Below are 19,817 nucleotides of genomic sequence, written 5' to 3' on the forward strand. Positions count from 1 at the left end.
TGGATTACATCATCGCTATATCAAAACAGTATAATTTTAAATATTTATTTACAAAAAATTCCTATATAAATGTATCTGAAATTTGACATGTAAAAAATCATATCAGAGTAATGCACCAAATGTCAACAGAGAAGTCACATAAAAGTGAATCGTCGTCATTGGTTTTCATATTTTATTTCTACCTATTAACTGTTAATTACTTAATTATGATCTTTTTCTATTTCTAAAGAATTGTTATGAAAGAACAAAACTTTTCTATTTGTTAATTTGTTTGAAAGTAACATAATGGGTGTATGTAAGGGCACAGATACCCTCTTCTTTCACATGACTAAAATGTCTTTAATTTCATTGTTCATAATATTATAGGGCCGATTTAAGAAAATTTATAATTTTTTTAATGATAAAAGATATATTTTTAATTGACAGTTCAAATGAAAGATGAACTAAAAGATAAGTTATATTATATACCAAATTTATTACATGAAAAAATAATGCTTACAACCTAATCAAACAAATTTAATAACAAAATTAAATCTATGAATAATAAAGATACATTTAAATTTAAATCCTAATAAATATAATATAATATCCTAACTAACTTTATTCTTTAATACTATCCGAATCTTATCTGACATCCAGTTTTTCAAACTCTACTTTGATTAATGTACCTTGCATGTATAGTTGAAAAATCTCTAACATACATTCTCAAGAGAAAAAGATTACTTATCCGTACAAAGCCAAATATTTTAGCTAGGGTAATAAGTAGTTAACTTACATATATGATATATATGAGATTAATTGCTTACAGTTTTAAAAGAAATATAAATTCAATTAGGAAAACAATTTTATTTTCAGTTAATATCACTTATATCTTTTAATTTTGAATTTTAAACTCTAAAAAATAAAAATCATAAAAATAATTAATATTAACTAATTAAAAATTAATTTTCTATACATTATTCAAAAAGTATACATCATAAATAATATACATCTATTTTTGATGATATATAGATATGTATGGTATCTACTTCATGACGTCATTGAAATAAATCTGATCTACATACATGTATATGGATACACATATTATTCAATAAACTATGATAGATATAATAATCACTTCACATGTGGCAATAATGGATCAAAAGTAAATGCATAATAGATTATATTTTGTAATTACATGAGATATATGATTATAATAAGTTTAACGTACATGAATGAATTAATTAACTCGCAAGATGGTGCGTGGTCCCCTTTGAAAGAAGCTATGATATGATGATTAAGAAATGTAAACCCTACAACTAACAGAGTGATGAGATAAGAGAGAAAAAAAAAGGAGCAGCAAGTCAGTGTCAATAGCTGTAAGCAAGAAGGACCAATAAACCCACCATTAAATACTCTCTCTACTTCTCTGATCCTCTCTTATGGCACAGTAAAGAAGAATACCATAGAAGAGAAAGAGATAGAGAGGTGTATATATGCATGTGTCTTTCATTTTCTTAATTTACTCCAAATAAACATGCTTTGTTCTCCTGTCACTTCCTATATATGTTCCTAGCTAGCTATCTACCTTAGCTATATTTTATTACTCATCTTCTATCTATGTTGGTTTGAGAGGTTGAAGCTGCCAGCATGATCTGGTAATTTACCAAACTCGCTCTAGATCGCCTTATCATTAATTAAAAGCAAGAAAAAAGAAACAATTTCATCATCTATATATTATTTTTCTAAATTTTTTTTGTTATCAAATATTTCTATATTTTAGTAGTACTAGATAGTTTAGATTCAAACTTATTGGCAGTATATATATATATATATATATAGAGAGAGAGAGAGAGAGAGAGAGAGAGAGAGAGAGAGAGAGAGAGAGAGAGTTTCAATTTCATGGGGCTTGGTTTCTTGAACTATATAAAGATCCATTAATTAATTATATATAGGAAAGAGCCAATGCAAAGAGGGTAATTTTGAGTTTTTAGATTATGGTTCCATATCAGGTCATCTAGCAGCTTCAATCACTCAATCACCAACAGATTTTTTTTATTTATACTTTAATTTCTTCGCTACTCATCATCATTGTCATCGTCATCACCAACTATGGGACTGTTGTTTCAGCTACAATTTCAATTTCAGGTACGACCTCTAATTTAGAGAATTTCCAATTCTTTGTTCCGTACAACTTTCTTTTAAATCCCTTGCTAATTATTCATTGTTTTTCTCTTTAATATTTATCTTCCCCGCTACTAATCATTATCCACTTTTTCCCATATTCATATTCACGCCTGTTATTTGTAATACAAATACTACATCTCTCTGTAATAAAATTTTTAGATAATTTATAAATAATAATGTGTTGGGTACAATAAAAAAATCAATTTAAATAGTTTAAAATTATTTTATTTAATATTTATTAATTATTTTTAAAATAATTATATAATTTTAAATATAATAATATATAATTTACAGATATTATGTGTATAAAATTATAGATGTTATATTATATAAGATAATTTTAGATATTATCTTTTTAATATTATCGATTTATAAATATAAGATAATTTTCATTTAATGAATTAATTTTTAGAATTGAATTAAATTTATTTAATCTTAATTCTAATAATTTAATATTGTTAGGTCACCCATTAAATGTTCATATTTGAGACAATTAGTAAATAATTTATAAGTAGAAGATATTTCTTATTTTTTGAATTAAATTTTAGAAAAAAAATATTAAGTGATTATTAAAATTTATTGTTTTTGTCATTATTTAATTATCAATTTAATTTTTTTAATCTAGTTTAGTTTCTTTAATTTACTAAATCTAAAGACATATTTTATCTCATATTTTTAAATATTAATGACTAATTGATAATAAATAATAAATTGTAATAATTTTTTAGTATTTTTTTTAGAATTGAGTTATTCTTTTTTATTTATATTCTAATAATTTGTTACAAAGTGTATATATTGATATAAGACAAAGTGTATATATATGTAATAGTGAAGTGCAATATGCTATCTTATCTATATGTGCAAATATATGTGGTTTATTTCATTTCTATGAACAATTAGAATTATTCATATATATGGTGCGTTTTTTTTTAAAAATAAAACAAAATGGTAGCCATTAGTGTCATAATTTGAATAACCGTTGTCTCACTTTTTTGAGATGCGTTTTATGAGAGAAGATGATGTTATAGGGACAAAGAAGGGAACGGCTGAAATTTTGTTAGTTTGCTAAGCAGAGACAAGTGTGGATCTGTTGCTATGTATGTATATCAGTATAGCTGTATATGTATGTATGTATGTATTATTATTATGTGTGGTCCAGCATTGGAAACATATAAAACACACACAGAACACAATGTGATTATGGAGAATTCGTTTTATTCAGCATCTGCATGCTAATGCTATATATGTACCTACAAACATCTATCTCTGGGGGTAGCAGATATAGGCATATAGCTTCACCGACTCATCAAGAAATTCAAGTGCCCTCAAGTATCAGGGAATCCGGAATCCACTATTATTAATGGTCATTTATTTTGCTTCTCTTTTTATAAATATTATTTGTATTTATTCAATCACCAACTTTAAAAAAAAAATAGAGAATCATTCGAATTTATTATTTTTTATTATTAATTAGTTATTAATATTTAAAAATATAAAATAAAATATATTAATTAAATTATTAAATTAAAAAATTAAATTAAAAAATAAAATTAATAACTAAATAATGACAAAAATAAAAAAAATTATGAAATAAAAATTTTTATATTTTATTTTAAATAAATTCTTAATTTAAATTAAAGATATAATTGTTTGTGTATTTTTTTTATCAATTAAATTTAAAAAAAAAAAGATATTATAATATAATATTAAAATTTTATAGCAAAAATCTAGAATATGTAAAAAATTAAGAATTTTTTAAAATATATAAAAATTTAAACGAATTTAAAAGTTATTTTTATTCGAAAAAAGTTTTAGACACGAATTATTCATTTGTATTTTTTTATTAGTTTAATTTAAAAAAAAAGGTGAGATTAAGATAATTTTTATTTAAAGTAATACTAATTAACTAAATTTTTTAAGTCAACATCAACTAATATTATATTTTAAAATTATTATATTTATTTTAAATTTTAAATTATAAATTTTTTATTTTAAATCTTAAATTATAAATCTAAACACTAAATTTGACTAATGTTGGTTAACTAAATATTAGTTGTCTATACTTTCTTTTTAGTTTAAGAAAATTTTGGTACTCAAAATTTGGCATTAAATTATTAGTACTATTTTTTTATGTGAATTGTTTTTCTTCAACGGAATATCAATAATCACTCGTTTAGGAAAAGTATATAGAATCAACTATATATAGTTGTAGCTAACTCCCTTCTGATCCTAATGTTAAAAAAATTAGTTTTGTATCATTTCTATATCTGTGTGGTACTGTTACAACATTCCCTTCTCATCCTTTTTCTCTAACTCCTTCTCTCACCTTTCGTGCTTTTAATTTGACGTCTGTCTTCCTCCCCACCCATAGTGACACCGTCGTGTCTCCGGTGCGCCACCTCGTGGCAGGAATTAGCTTCTTCTTTGACATCTATAGTGTGGTCGTCCTCTCCGTTCTGACATCGTTGACACGCTGTTGATGTCGGCGTCATCCTTGCCATCACGCCACCTCCATTGTTGTTTACATAAAGTCCTCGCGAAAGATCAAACCCGCCATCGTGTCGTAGCTGCAACGTTCAGAGTTCTCTCGAACTTCGCCAGTGAAGCGTCTACACGAGCCTGATTGCACGATTCGGCTCCCTCTAGGCTCTAGCGTCTTCTCTCTCCCGTCATTACGGGATTTGCAGTCGCGTGATTTGCAGCCCGATCCTTTTCGCACACGATTTTTTTTCCTGTTTAGTTTTGGACGTATCGTTTTTTTAAGTTTCGGATGTTTTTTTTCATGTTTTTGGATTTTTTTTTTATTTTTTGGATGAAATTGCTTTATTAGTTTTTAGATATCTTTTCTTAATAGTTTGTTAAAGGTCTTGTTTTATTAAATTTTAAAATTTTTAAAAGAAATTTAATATATCATTTTTTTATTTTTAGATGTTTTTTTATTAAAATTTTTTAAAATAAATTTTTAAAATAATTTTACAACTTTGTGCTTGGCAAGTTAATTAGATAAAGATGAAGTAAATTTAGGGAATTAGGAGTTCTATCTAATGAATTAGACTGGGGAGCAATTTGAGTGAAAAACTCACATAATGTCACTTATAAGTCAATTAACCATTAAAGTGTCACCTCACCACATTACCATTCATGCATGTTGGCACTCCAGTAGCTTGATAGAAGTACTCATAGAGACTAACATGATTCAATACAAAAATTTATGATACCATTTGAGTGAAAAAGGTTTTGGAAACCAGTTGTTTAATTTAATACCAGTTGTTTAATTTAATCATTAAATTTTAGAAATTAAGACCAGTTGTTTAATTTAATCATTAAATTTTAGAAATTAAGTTAAATATTTACTCGTTTTAGTTTACAATTGCACGTGTATGTAGCATAGTTAGCTAATTATATAGTTAGTATGTGTTTGAATTGATGTTTATCAAAATAATATTTGAATGAAAATGATTTTATAGAATTGATTTTGGATAAGAGTGAATTTGTGTCAACATGTTCTATGTTTGATAACTCTATCAAAATTGATTTTGATAAAATAAATATTGTTTGAATAATATTAGTTAAAATTTTTATTAGATAAATAATTACTAAAAAATACATGATATTAAATTATAATATTATTTTTTATACATGTTTAATTTTTTATTATTTTTTTGGTATATTTTTTATATAATATGTTTTTTAGTACTTTTAATACTCTTTTTTAATATGCTATAATTTTTTAGATGAGTTCTACCCAACCTCCTCTAAATCATCATGTAAATTACCATCTATAACATGGCACATATTAATTGGATGTTTAGTTTTAGTTTAAGTTAATTTAACCCAATAAGAGTTAACATCTTAACTAAAATAGGATCATTTTATAATTAAATATTTTTTTAAGATGAATGATTAGATAATTTTTATAAATATTAAAAAGTAAATTTATATGTTTTTACATTTTATAATAAAAAATCCTAAATTTATGTGAAAAATGAGAAAATAAACTGAGAAATTCAATTGAAATTGTACTTATGTTTCTTATGAATGATCAATATTGGGGGCAATTACAATCAATTCCAACTTCGATATATGTGACAAAAATTAGTGAACATACGCCTCGCTTTCTTTTCTTCCTTTCCTCACTGTATTAAATATGTGCACAGCTGCGGCGCTGCTTGTGACAATAGCAGCGGCGACGAAATGGGAGAGGAGCTACAAAGAAATTAGGGTTCAATCTCTAAAAATATGATTTGGGAAAAAAAAATAAAGATTCAGTTTTTAGTATTTTAATAAAGAAAAAGTATAAATAACTAACAATATTTTTAAATAATGTGTGAATAATGTGAATTAATTTTTTTGTTTAATTTACTTTATCTCATGAGATGAATAAATTATATTATAAAAATATGCAAGGTCAAACAAAAAATTAATAAAAAATAAAATAATAAATAATAGAAAAAAACTCATATAAAAAATAATAAAAATTTTATAAATAAAATAATAATATTTATAAAGAGTAAAATTGATAAAAAAAAATAAATATTTAGAATTAATAGTTGATTAATAAAATGAAGAATCTAAGAATTGTTACTTCTTAAAAAAAATATAAATATTAACTAAAAATTTGAAATATAATTAGAATTTGGATAATTTTTTATCTAAAAAAAAGAAAAGAGGCCGAGAAGAGGGGGAGGGAATGTTCAAATGAAGTCTTCGGTTGAAATTTTAGAATAAAATCATCAATAATGTAACCTATTAATTATACAAAAAAAAAATGGGATGATAAGACAAAGTGAATAAACAATAATTAACTTAGATTACCTTAGTATGGTTCATCATAGATGATCTAATGATAATGTACATGCTACTAACATGTATTGGATACTTGTAACTGTTAAAGACTTAAGGATCTAATCCAATTACTAATTTTGATGCATTACATCCCACCTGTTATTAGAAACTCTTAGCTATTAGCCTTCACTCTTTATACAAGAATAATGTAGTTCTGTAAGTGATATACATCACTTCACTTGGGACAAACTCAGAATAATCAAGACTTAGGAATATATGATGTGTTGATGAGAATCTCACAAAAGTATTCATCCACGGAATGCATATAAAAGTGGTTGATACTACAATGATAATTTTGGGAATCATTGTGTGTGAAAGAGTATTCTTGAGTTTAGAATTTTTTTTTTACATAGTAAAAAAAATTACATCTTTTCTCCTATAATAATATGAAAATTCTTCTTAAAAAGCTTGGGAGTATCATGAATGTGTCTATTTTGCAATTATATATGGCATGTATAAAATTAAGTTATAGAAATAAAATAATATTTTAAAAACATATCATTGTCAGACATAAGTGTCAAGCTGTATTATTAATCTAAAAGAAAAATATTATATTCAATATTTTTTATTATGATTAGTTAATATCATATTTATATTATTAAGATTTAAAATTTAATATTTATAATTTAGTATTTAAAATTTAAAATTAAACACTAGTCTAAAATAATAAATTTTATAAGTTATATAATATTATAATTCTAGAATGATATATAAAATAATAAAAAAGAGAAGAAATGCGAAAGAAACCTTAAATTATTTATATAGATGAACTGTGAACCTACATGGTTCTGTTATAAGAGAGAGTTCCAAATGCTGACCGCAATACCATATAGGTTTTCATGCAAGTTGCAACTTGCAACTCTATTATCCGAGGCAATAAGTATAAAGTTGTGACTCATGTAAACACGCACCAAACTTTTTTTCTTGGATGTTATAACGCACCAACTTACAAAAAAAATACTTATATAAAATCTTATCTTAAAATAAAATATTAATTTAAAATTGAGTTTACTAAAAGGAAAAATAGCATACACTAAAGATATTACTGTCATTTATAGGAAATACTATAGTATTGGAAACAAAATTTTAAGGTGGTACCGTCGATTTATAATTTTAGTGGAATATAAATTGTGAAAGGTGCTACGGTATGATGATAAATTCATAGGTATCGATACGTTTAAAGTATAGACAAATAACAATAAAACATGTGAAATTTATTTTTCACGTCAGTATTTAATTTTTTCTTTTTTAAATATATAGTATATCACCACTTTTACTAAACCACTCTTTTAATTAAATAAAAATAAAAAATATTTATTTATTTAATTTTATAAAAAGACTTAAACATCTTTCCTTTATTTGATTAGACAAAAATACCCTTTTAAATTAATCAAATTTTAAAATTTAATTAATCTTAATTTTATAGTTTCAAATAATTGAAACAACAAAACAAAAATATATTAAAAAAATAAAAAATCAAAATTATTCTTCATCTGTCTTAAACATATTAAAAAAACAAAAAACCAAAATTGTTCTTCATCTGGGTTCAGAAACCTTCAGTATCATCTTCTTCTCTCCTCTTCCTATCCTCTCTCTCTCTCTTAACCATTTCCAGAAATCTCCTTCTCTGGAATCCGTCCATCGGAAAGTTCTGAAACTTGCCGTCGTTGGAAGATCAAGGTTTCTCCGTCGTTACCTCGGGGTTCGACTCTAGGGTTCATACTTTGGGATCTGATTCGTGGAGAAGGATTCAGCACTTTCCCTCCCCTTTGAAGCACATCAAAACGGCAAAATCCTAGCAATAATTGACTGCATTGAGCTCGGTAGCTAGCCACCCACGGAATTTAAAGAACCTAAAGGAGAAGGAAGGCTAAACCACTCAACTGGGCAAACGCTGCATCTTTCTCCTCTATGAAAGTTCTTTGAATGCCCCTTCGCCCTCCATCGTCGAGCCCTGTCCAGCCGTCGTCGTCCAGCGCCTCTCCCTTTCTGGCAGCCACCGTGTCTTCCTCCACTTCTCCCTGCACTCTGCCACTCTCTGTCTACATCATCAAGAAGGGAGCCTCTGACTCAGGTTGGTTCTTGATTTGTTTTGGTCTGATTTTTCACTGCTTCTATTTGTTTTTCTGTTCTGTTCTTGAGTGAATTCTAGTTTGTTCCTAAGCATTGTAGTACTTGATTTTTGGTTTTTGCAATGTATTTGGATTATTTTAACTAACTGTATTTACAAGAATGTGTAGCACTTTGTTGGATAGGGGATGGTTGTCATTTTTTTAAGTGGTGGTTACTATTGAGATCTGACAAGGTTGTGGCATTTGGTTGATGTCTTAGTGCCAATAGCTGTCTTGTTATGGTAATATGTTAATAATGGTAATGAATGGTTTTTTAAGAATTAATTTGTGAATAAGGAATGAGGATACGGCAAAGTGTTTGAACTTTGTTTCGGATATGCGGTATTAGCACTTAGTACTGATATTACATAAGATGCTATGCTAATATGTGTTGGAAATATTATCAATTGTTGGAGGTTGTGATTTTCATGAATGTCTTGATGATCACCTATTCACCTTTGGTGAAGAATTAGAGACTGAAATTTCATGTAGTAAACATGTGCATTTTATATAGCTTCATAAACAATTCTGACTTTTTTCGGCACCAAGTGAATTGGCTAAATCATTGGCTAATTTTGTTACCAGGTAATGTCCGAACTTGAAATTCCAATTCATGTACAATTTGGTAAAATCTTATATGGTAAAATCATATTTGTTATATGGTAAAATCGGGGATTAGTAATGGTTGTACGAAGAAACTGTTGGCCACTCCAGAATCTAAACTGAGGCAGCAGTTCAAGAGAAACTATAACTTTGTGCTTGGCCAAGTGAGTTATTGAGATTTCTACTACATGCTTCTTGGTATCTAATTATTGTTGACAGTATATGTATATAAGTAATTGGGGCAATGGGATTTTCATGTTCTTACTTTTTGCATGCTTGTGTCTATGCTTATTTGATCCTTGTAGTTAACTCTACTTATTTGTAAAATGGCTTTATTGTTTTACTTATTGAATGTGAACTTGATGAAATACGTGATGAGCAACCTTTATTTTGTTATTGATGAGCGGATAATTTATACGCTTTTTGGTACTGTTTTTAGTATGTTTTCAATGTAATTTAGTTAGTTTTTATTATATTTCTATTAGTTTTTAAATAAAAATTACAATTCTGGACTTTACTATGAGTTTGTATATTTTTCTATAATTTTAGGTATTTTCTGGATGAAATTGAGGGAGCTGAGCAAAAATCTTATTCAGACTGAAAAAAAACTGCTAATGCTGTTGGATTCTGACCTCCCTGCACTCGAAATGGATTTTCTAGAGCTACAGAACTTCAAATGGCACACTCTCAATTGCGTTGGAAAGTAGACATCCAGGGCTTTCCAGAAATATATAATAGTCCATACTTTGCTCAAGGATAGACGACGTAAACTGGCATTCAACACCAGTTCCATGTTGTAGTCTGGCGTCAAACGCCAGAAACAGGTTACAAATGGGAGTTGAACGCTAGAAACAGGTTACAACCTGGCGTTCAACTCCAGAAACAGCCTAAGCACGTGAGAAGCTTAAGTCTCAGCCCCAGCACACACCAAGTGGGCCCCAGAAGTGGATTTCTGCACCATCTATCATAGTTTAGTCATTTTCTGTAAACCTAGGTTACTAGTTTAGTATTTAAACAACTTTTAGAGGTCTATTTCGCACCTCATGACATTTTAGATCTGAACTTTATATTCTTTGACGGCATGAGTCTCTGAACTCCATTGTTGGGGGTGAGGAGCTCTGCTGTGTTTCGATGAATTAATGCAACTATTTCTGTTTTCTATTCAAACACGCTTGTTTCTATCTAAGATGTTTATTCGCACTTCACTATGATGGATGTGATGATCCATGACACTCGTCATCATCCTTAACCTATGAACGCGTGCTTGACCACCACCTCCGTTCTACCTTCGATTGAATGAATATCTCTTGGATTCCTTAATCAGAATCTTCGTGGTATAAGCTAGAATCCATTGGCAGCATTCTTGAGAATCCGGAAAGTCTAAACCTTGTCTGTGGTATTCCGAGTAGGATTCAGGGATTGAATGACTGTGACGAGCTTCAAACTCACAAGGGCTGTGCGTAGTGACAGACGCAAAAGGATCAATGGATCCTATTCCAGCATGAGTGGGAACTGACAGATGATTAGCCGTGCGGTGACAGCGCACCTGGACCTTTTTCACTGAGAGGACGGATGGTAGCCATTGACAATGGTGATCCACCAACACACAGCTTGCCATAGGAGGAACCTTGCGTGCGTGAAGAAGAAGACAGGGAGAAAGCAGAGATTCAGAAGACAAAGCATCTCCAAAACTGCAACATATTCTCCATTACTGTAGAACAAGTATTTAATCCATGCTCTTTTATTCTTCGCAATTCATACTGATAATTATAATTGATTTCCTGACTAAGATTTACAAGATAACCATAGATTGCTTCAAACCAACAATCTCCGTGGGATCGACCCTTACTCACGTAAGGTATTACTTGGACGACCCAGTGCACTTGCTGGTTAGTGGTACGAGTTGTGAAAAGTGTGATTCACAATTCGTGCACCAAGTTTTTGGCGCCGTTGCCGGGGATTGTTCGATTTTGAACAACTGACGGTTCATCCAGTTGCTTAGATTAGGAAGATTTTGTCTTTTGGGTCAGAGTCTTTTATTATTGTTCTTGTTAAAATTTTAGAATCCTTATTTTCTTTTTCAAAAATTTTTCGAAACTTTATTTTTTATTTTATTTTTATTTTTACTAATAATTGAGTTTTTCTGTTTGTGCTTAGTTTTATATTTTAAGTTTGGTGTCAATTGGATGTTTTTATTTTCTTTTAAATTTTTGAAACTGTGTTCATTGTTCTTTCTTAATCTTCAAGTTGTTCTTGTTTATTTTCCTTGTTTGATCTTTAGTTTTTCTTGTTTTGTGATTTTTCTTGTTTTTCTTGTGCATTTTCGAATTATTAGTATCTAAAAAAATTTTTTATTTATTAAATACCTTGTTAAATCACTTTAAATTTATAGCTCAATTGGCTAGAGCGTGATGCTTATGTTCTTGGTAATTGGCTATCTTCTTTTTTAAAACTTTTTCAAAATTAATTTTTCTTTGAATAAATCTTGTGTCAAACTTTAAGTTTGGTGTTTTCTTTTTGATTTTTCCTTAATTTTCAAAAATTTTGTTTTGGTTTTCTAAAAATTTTAAGTTTGGTGTTCTATCTTCATGTTCTTGTTGTTCTTGTGAGTCTTCAAAGTGTTCTTGAGTCTTCCTTGTATTTTGATCTTAAAATTTTTAAGTTTGGTATTCCTTGGTGTTTCCCTCCAAAATTTTCGAAAATAAGGAGCATTAGATCTAAAAATTTTAAGTTTTGTGTCTTTTTATTGTTTTTCTCTTTCCTCATTGAATTCAAAAATATCTTTTTCCTTTATTTTAATTGATTTTTCGAATTTTACTTTTAAAAATTCAGATTTTATTTTAAAATTTTTTATTTTATCTTATCTTAGTTTTAAAATTTCAAAATTCAAATCTTTATCAAAAATCATATCAAAAATTTTTCAAATGTTCTTAATTAAGTAATTATTTTAGTCTTAAATTTCTTGTTCCTAATTTGCGAATTCTATATTTAATTTCAAACTATTTTATTCTCTTTTCTTTTATTATTTATTCGTTCCCTTTTTACAAAAAAAATAAAAATAAAAATAAAAATATATTCTATTTGCTATTCATATCAATTTCCTTTTCTCCATCATGGATCTAAGTGGAATTGAACAGTCCAAAAGGACTCTGGGGTCATATGCCAACCCCATTACTGCTTCATATGGGAGTAGTATCTGTATACCCTCCATTGGAGTCAGTAGCTTTGAGTTGAATCCTCAACTCATTATCATGGTGCAGCAAAGTTGCCAGTATTTCGGTCTCCCTCAGGAAGAACCTACAGAATTTCTGGCACAGTTTTTACAAATTACTGACACAGTACATGATAAGGAAGTAGATCAGGATGTCTACAGATTATTACTGTTTCCATTTGCTGTAAAAGACCAAGCTAAGAGGTGGTTAAATAACTAACCTAAGGCTACCATAAGGACATGGAAACAGCTGTCAGAAAAATTCCTGAATCAATACTTTCCTCCAAAACGGATGACACAGCTAAGGCTGGACATCCAAGGCTTTAAACAAGGAGATAATGAATCTCTTTATGATGCCTGGGAGAGATACAGAGAGATGCTAAGAAAATGCCCCTTTGAAATATTTTCAGAATGGGTGCAGTTAGACATCTTCTATTATGGGCTTACAAAGAAAGCTCAAATTTCTCTAGATCACTCAGCTGGTGGATCTATACACATGAGAAAGACAATTGAAGAGGCTCAAGAGCTTATTGATACAGTTGCCAGAAATAAGCATTTGTACCTAAATAGTGAATCTTCCATGAAAGAAGAGGCTAAAACAGTAACTGCTGAACTCAGTCCTGCAGAACAAATTACTGAATTTAATCAGCAATTAGATTTTCTAACAAAACAGCTAGCCGAATTCAAGGAGATATTACAAGATACAAGAAGGGCTAATATAAACATGGAAGTACAGTTGAAGCAAACAAAACAGCAGTTATCAAAACAAATAACAAAAGAATGCCAAGCAGTTCAATTAAGAAGTGGAAAAACATTAAATACCTCACTTCAAGGCAGCAGGAAGCCAAAAAATAAACAAACTGCTATTTACGATCCCTCTGCGGACAGTAAGAGCCCAGAGAGGAATAACTCTGGCGTTCAAACGCCAGAAACAAGCAATGATTTGGCGTCAAACGCCCAATGGAAGCTCAGTTCTGGCGTTCAAACGCCAGGAACAAGTAAGGAGTTGGCACCCAACACCACTCCAGCTTCTGACTCTGGCAATCAAATGCTAGTGAGGGATCAGACACACACATGTGCTGATAACAACTCCTCTAAAAAGGCTTCTCCAACCACCTCTGTAGGAAGTAAACCTACAGGAACTAAGGTTGAGGAATACAAAGCCAAGATGCCTTATCCTCAAAAACTCCATAAGGAGGAGTAGGATAAGCAATTTGCTCGCTTTGCAGACTATCTTCGGACTCTTGAAATAAAGATTCCGTTTGCAGAGGCACTTGAGCAAATACCTTCTTATGCCAAGTTCATGAAAGAGATCTTGAGTCATAAGAAGGATTGGAGAGAAACTGAAAGAGTTCTCCTCACTGAAGAATGTAGTGCAGTCATTCTGAAAAGCTTCCCAGAAAAGCTTAAGGATTCCGGGAGCTTTCTGATACCATGCACACTAGAGGGTAATTGCACCAAGACATCTTTATGTGATCTTGGAGCAAGCATCAATCTAATACCTGCATCCACTATCAGAAAGCTTGGTTTAACTGAAGAAGTCAAACCAACCCGGATATGTCTCCAACTTGCTGATGGCTCCATTAAATACCCATTAGGTGTGATTGAAGACATGATTGTCAAGGTTGGGCCATTCGCCTTTCCCACTGACTTTGTGGTGTTGGAAATGGAAGAGCACAAGAGTGCTACTCTCATTTTAGGAAGACCTTTCCTAGCAACTGGAGAAACTCTCATTGATGTCCAAAAGGGGGAAGTAACCCTGAGGGTCAATGAGGATGAGTTCAAGTTAAATGCTGTCAAAGCCATGCAGCATCCAGACACACCCAAAGACTGCATGAAAGTTGATCTTATTGACTCTTTGGTAGAGGAGATCAACATGGCTGAGAGTCTCGAGTCAGAGCTGGAAGACATCTTTAAAGATGTTCAGCCTGATTTGGAGGATTCAGAGGAATCGAAAGAACCTCTGAAACTTCCTCAGGAAGAGGAGAAACCTCCTAAACCCGAGCTCAAACCATTACCACCATCCCTGAAATATGTATTTCTAGGAGAAGGTGACACTTTTCCAGTGATCATAAGCTCTGCTTTAAATCCACTGGAAGAGGAAGCACTACTTCAAGTGCTAAGGACACACAAGACAGCTCTTGGGTGGTCCATAAGTGACCTTAAGGGCATAAGCCCAGCTAGATGCATGCACAAAATCCTATTGGAGGATAATGCTAAGCCAGTGGTTCAACCACAGAGGTGGCTAAATCCAGCCATGAAGGAAGTGGTACAAAAAGAGGTCACCAAATTACTGGAGGCTGTGATTATTTATCCTATTTCTGATAGCCCCTGGGTGAGCCCTGTTCAAGTTGTCCCCAAAAAGGGAGGTATGACAGTGGTTCATAATGAAAAGAATGAACTGGTTCCTACAAGAACAGTTACAGGGTGGCGCATGTGTATTGACTACAGAAGGCTCAATACAGCCACCAGAAAGGATCATTTTCCTTTACCATTCATAGACCAGATGCTAGAGAGACTAGCAGGTCATGAATACTACTACTTTTTGGATGGCTATTCAGGTTATAACCAAATTGCAGTAGATCCTCAGGACAAAGAGAAAACAGCTTTTACATGTCGTTCTGGAGTGTTTGCTTATAGAAGGATGCCTTTTGGTCTGTGTAATGCACATGCAACCTTTCAGAGGTGCATGCTCTCTATCTTCTCTGATATGGTAGAGAAATTTCTGGAAGTCTTCATGGATGACTTTTCAGTATTTGGAGACTCATTCAGCTCCTGTCTTGATCACCTAACACTGGTTCTGAAAAGATGCCAAGAGACTAACCTGGTTTTAAACTGGGAAAAATGTCACTTTATGGTGACTGAAGGGATTGTCCTTGGGCACAAAATTTCGAACAAGGAGATAGAGGTGGATCAAGCTAAGGTGGAAGTAATTGAAAAATTACCACCACCTGCCAATGTTAAGGCAATCAGAAGCTTTCTGGGGCATGCAGGATTCTATAGGAGGTTTATAAAGGATTTTTCAAAAATTGCAAAACCTCTGAGCAATCTGCTAGCTGCTGACACACCATTTGTGTTTGACACAGAGTGTCTGCAGGCGTTTGAAACTCTGAAAGCTAAGCTAGTCACAGCACCAGTTATTTCTGCACCAGACTGGACATTACCATTTGAACTAATGTGTGATGCCAGTGACCATGCCATTGGTGCAGTACTGGGATAGAGGCATAACAAGCTTCTGCATGTCATTTATTATGCTAGCCGCGTTTTAAATGATGCCCAGAAAAATTACACAACCACAGAAAAAGAATTACTTGCAGTGGTTTATGCCATTGGCAAGTTTAGATCATACTTGGTAGGATCAAAAGTGATTGTGTACACTGACCATGCTGCTCTTAAATATCTACTCACAAAGCAAGATTCAAAACCCAGGCTTATAAGATGGGTGTTGCTTTTGCAAGAGTTTGATATAGAAATAAGAGACAGAAAAGGGACAGAGAACCAAGTGGCTGATCATCTGTCCCGGATAGAGCCAATAGAAGGGGCATCCCCCCTCTTTTGAGATCTCTGAAACCTTTCTTGATGAGCATTTATTCACCATTCAGGAAACACCATGGTTTGCAGACATTGAAAACTATAAAGCTGCAAGGTTCATACCCAAGGAGTACAGTAGGCAACAAAAGAAAAAATTAATTACTGATGCAAAGTACTACTTGTGGGATGAACCCTATCTCTTTAAGAGATGTGCAGACGGAATAATCCGTAGGTGTGTACCTAGAGAAGAAGCACAGAAGATCTTATGGCATTGCCATGGATCACAATATGGAGGTCATTTCGGAGGTGAGCGAACAGCCACCAAGGTCCTCCAATGTGGCTTCTACTGGCCTACCCTATATAGAGATTCCTGAGAGTTTGTACGTAACTGTGACAGCTACCAAAGAGCTGGTAATTTGCCTCATGGTTACGCCATGCCTCAACAAGGGATCTTGGAGATTGAGTTGTTTGATGTATGGGGAATTGACTTCATGGGACCTTTCCCACCATCATACTCAAACACTTATATTCTGGTGGCAGTCGATTATGTATCAAAATGGGTAGAGGCCATTGCCACACCCACTAATGATACTAAGACAGTGCTGAAGTTCCTTCAGAAATATATCTTCAGCAGGTTTGGTGTCCCTAGAGTACTAATCAGTGATGGGGGCACTCACTTCTGCAACAAACAACTTTACTCTGCCATGGTCCGGTATGGGATTAGCCACAAGGTGGCCACTCCATATCACCCACAGATAAATGGGCAAGCTGAAGTCTCTAATAGAGAACTAAAAAGAATCCTGGAATGGACTGTAAGTGCCCGTAGAAAGGATTGGGCAAGAAACTTGGATGATGCTCTGTGGGCTTACAGAACAGCATTCAAGACTCCTATAGGGACCTCTCCATACCAGCTTGTGTATGGTAAGACCTGTCATCTGCCCGTGGAAATGGAACATAAGGCCTACTGGGCAACCAGATTCCTGAACTTTGATGCCAAATTAGCCGGAGAAAAAAGATTACTCTAGCTAAATGAGCTAGAGAAATTTAGACTCACTGCTTTCGAAAATGCCAAGCTTTATAAGGAGAAATAAAAAAGGTGGTATGACAGAAAGCTGTCATCAAGAATCTTTGAACCAGGACAAAAGGTTCTGTTGTTTAACTCTAGGCTCAGGCTATTCCCTGGGAAACTGAAATCCCAGTGGAGGGAACCATATGTGATTACAAGTGTATCACCATATGGTTATGTGGAGCTTCAAGACATTGATTCTGATAAGAAGTTCATTATTAATGGACAGAGAATCAAACACTATCTTGAAGGCAATATTGAGCAAGAGTGCTCAAGGCTAAGGCTAGATTAAAAAACTTAGCAAGGTCCAGCTAAAGACAATAAAGAAGCGCTTGCTGGGAGGCAACCCAGCCATTGGGAAAACTTTTTCTGTTATTTTGCCCTATTCTTGATTTTATTTGTTTATATAAAGTTCACTGTTAATAAGGTAAAGAGTCAATTGTAGAGGTTCACAGGGTTACAGAAGGATTCAGCACACAAAACAGAGAAAAAGAGCTCACTGGCAAGAAAACGTCAGTAAGAGGCACAACTGGGCGTTAAACGCCCAAAAGGAGCATCTACTGGGCATTTAACGCCAGTAATGATAGCCATCTGGGCGTTAAACGCCAGAAAGAAGCAGCTTCTGGGTGTTTAACGCCAGATTGATAGCATCCTGGGCGTTCAGAAAAACGCCCAGTGACAAAGGGGTTTCTGGCGTTTAACGCCAGCTAGAAGCAATAGCTGGGCGTTAAACGCCCAGACCAAGCACTAACTGGGCGTTAAACGCCCAAAACATGCAGCAGTTAGGCGTTTAACGCCAGGAATGTGGGGAGTAGGCAATTTCGTTTTCAATTCAATTTTTTTTCCATTTTTTATGTTTCAATTCATAATTTCTTGCACAAACATGTCACAAAGCCTAATTTCTAAAAACCCTAATTTCAAAAAAATCAAATGTATCTTTATTCATAAGCCCTTTTTCAAATCCTTTTCAAAACAAAGCTATCTCTTTTCACTCTAAAATCTTTTCAAATCATCAATATCTTTTTCAAAATTCAGATTTATCTTTTTCAAATATCTTTCATATATTTTCAATTTTAAATCATATCTTTTTCCTATTATACTTATCTTTTACAAATCATATCTTCTATCATATCTCCTTCTAAATTTTTGAACCGACCCTCCCTTTTTCCCTTTAAATCCTCATTCGGCCTCCTCCTCTCCTCCATAAGTTTCGCTTGGCTCTCCCTCTTTCCCTCTCCTTTCTTTTCTTTTGCTTGGGGACAAGCAAACCTCTAAGTTTGGTGTGTTTATCCATGATCACTAAGCCAATACCCACTAAGATCATGGCTCCCAAGGGAAAATAGACCGACTCAAGAGGCAAGAAGGAGAATATTCCAAAACCACTTTGGAATCAAGGGAAGTTCATAACCAAAGAACATTCAGACCATTTTTACAAAATAATGAGTCTAAGATCGGTGATCCTAGAAGTTAAATTCGATCTGAAAGAAGATGAATATCCGGAGATCCAAGAGCAAATTCGAAACAGGAGCTGGGAAGTCCTAGCTAATCCTGAAACAAAGGTGGAAAGAAACATGGTTTAGGAATTCTATGATAATCTATGGCAGACGGACAGGCAGAAAATTGCTGGAACCGCATTCTATGACTATAGAACTCTGGTCAGAGGGAAGGTTGTTCACGCTCACCCTGACAAAATAAGGGAAATCTTCAAGCTGCCTCAACTGTAAGATGACCCAGATTCCTTCAATAGGAGAATGATGAGATCAAACCTGGGATTGGACAAAATCCTAGAGGACATATGCCTCCCTGGAGCCAAGTGGACAACCAACACAAAGGGTGCCCCGAACCAACTCAAGAGAGGAGATCTCAAACCAGTTGCCAGAGGCTGGCTGGACTTCATTGGGCGCTCTATACTGCCCACCAGCAACTGCTCTGAGGTCACCATCAGAAGAGCAGTGATGATTCATTGCATTATGCTAGAAAAAAAGTAGAAGTTCATCAGCTGATTGCTTGTGCGCTCTACAAAATTGCAAACAAGAACTCCAAAGATGCCAAATTGGCTTATCCAAGCTTAGTCTCTCTGCTATGTAAAGATGCTGGAATAAAAATAGGAGTAGATAAGTATATCTCAGTTGAACAACCAATCACCAAAAAGTCTATAGAAGGACTACAAGTGCAGGACGACCCCATCAAGAGAAAAGCAGAGGAGCTCCTCCCGGAAATCCCTTAAATTGAATACTGGGAGTGCCTAGAAGCATCTGTCACCAAGTTGCAAGAAGCTGTGGAT

The 19,817-nt window shown here is 32.6% G+C and overlaps 2 long non-coding RNA genes across 2 annotated transcripts; both read left to right on the forward strand.

Annotated features, from left to right (window-relative positions):
• The first annotated feature begins 1,798 nt into the window (after positions 1 to 1,798).
• LOC112741963 (uncharacterized) lies at positions 1,799 to 3,390 on the forward strand. Its single transcript, XR_011870864.1, has 2 exons — positions 1,799 to 2,127; positions 3,164 to 3,390. It is a non-coding gene; the product is annotated as an uncharacterized lncRNA (long non-coding RNA).
• A 3,455-nt stretch (positions 3,391 to 6,845) lies between these two features.
• Positions 6,846 to 10,892, forward strand: LOC140178286 (uncharacterized). The gene is made up of 2 exons (XR_011870865.1): positions 6,846 to 9,085; positions 10,275 to 10,892. It is a non-coding gene; the product is annotated as an uncharacterized lncRNA (long non-coding RNA).
• Positions 10,893 to 19,817: the final 8,925 nt, after the last annotated feature.

The sequence above is a fragment of the Arachis hypogaea genome, chromosome 14 (genome assembly GCF_003086295.3).
Source record: "Arachis hypogaea cultivar Tifrunner chromosome 14, arahy.Tifrunner.gnm2.J5K5, whole genome shotgun sequence".
Classification (NCBI taxonomy): domain Eukaryota; kingdom Viridiplantae; phylum Streptophyta; class Magnoliopsida; order Fabales; family Fabaceae; genus Arachis; species Arachis hypogaea.